We start from the raw sequence: 962 nt of genomic DNA, 5'->3' as shown, positions 1-962 counted from the left end.
CATACCGCTGCCTGGCTTTGTGCGGATCACATAGCCCGGTAGCGGAGACGGGTACCAACACAACGGAGCTGCTTCCCCATGCATTCTACTTTCATGCACGACCATATGCCAAAGTTCTTGCACGTCATCTACTTACGTATAATCAGGTGACCCGAATAAGTGTAAAATACATGCCAAGTTGTTTTAACATATCTGAAATAATTGTCTTCAGCTTCTAAGGTTGGCAGCGGTGATGTGACAGGCAGTATGGCGGTAATATTTTAAAGTTATCTGGGTCACCCGGACTCATTAACTAGAAGCCAGTTTAGTCCGACACTTTCTATTTGGCCAGGTAAGAAGTGTAGTTGAGGCCCTGAGGTCTCATGGACTAAATATTGGGCCATATGTATGTACTTGGAGTTGACATGAACATGGTCCAGAGCGTTTATACTGGAAACCAACCTTCAACACAGATAGGTCTTATTGGACATGGCTTCTTGTTGCACAGAACTCGTTGCAGTACGCAATAGTATCCCGGGACACAGTCGAAAGTCGCACAAGTTAGTGGAGGAACTGCAAAATAAGGTAAATTGTAAACTCCCCTTATCAAATCAAACAGAATTTCAAAAGTTTCCGCAGTGTCTTGGTATTAATGTTTATAAGAGTAACCACAGCAACAAGCTCTAGAAGAAATTTTCGTTGCTTGGTTATAGAAATATTGGTTATTGTCAGGTAAACAACAATATGCAAATTGTTGGAGACGTGTTTTCTATTGATATGTCAAAAGAATATATAGAGTGCTTCACACAATTTGATATCATCAGATCTGTGAGAAACTTCATCGTCAAAATTCATTACCAGGTGCGGACTAGTATTATATTAGCTAAAATGGATTACTGTGGTGTTAACGAGCGTGATATATTCTCTATTAAAGTCGTAATTAGAAAATAGATAACAAAAGGTAAAATATAGAAATAAGTTTT

Source organism: Cryptotermes secundus, unplaced genomic scaffold (assembly GCF_002891405.2).
Source record: "Cryptotermes secundus unplaced genomic scaffold, Csec_1.0 scaffold7537, whole genome shotgun sequence".
Lineage (NCBI taxonomy): Eukaryota > Metazoa > Arthropoda > Insecta > Blattodea > Kalotermitidae > Cryptotermes > Cryptotermes secundus.
This window is presented reverse-complemented; position numbering follows the sequence as displayed.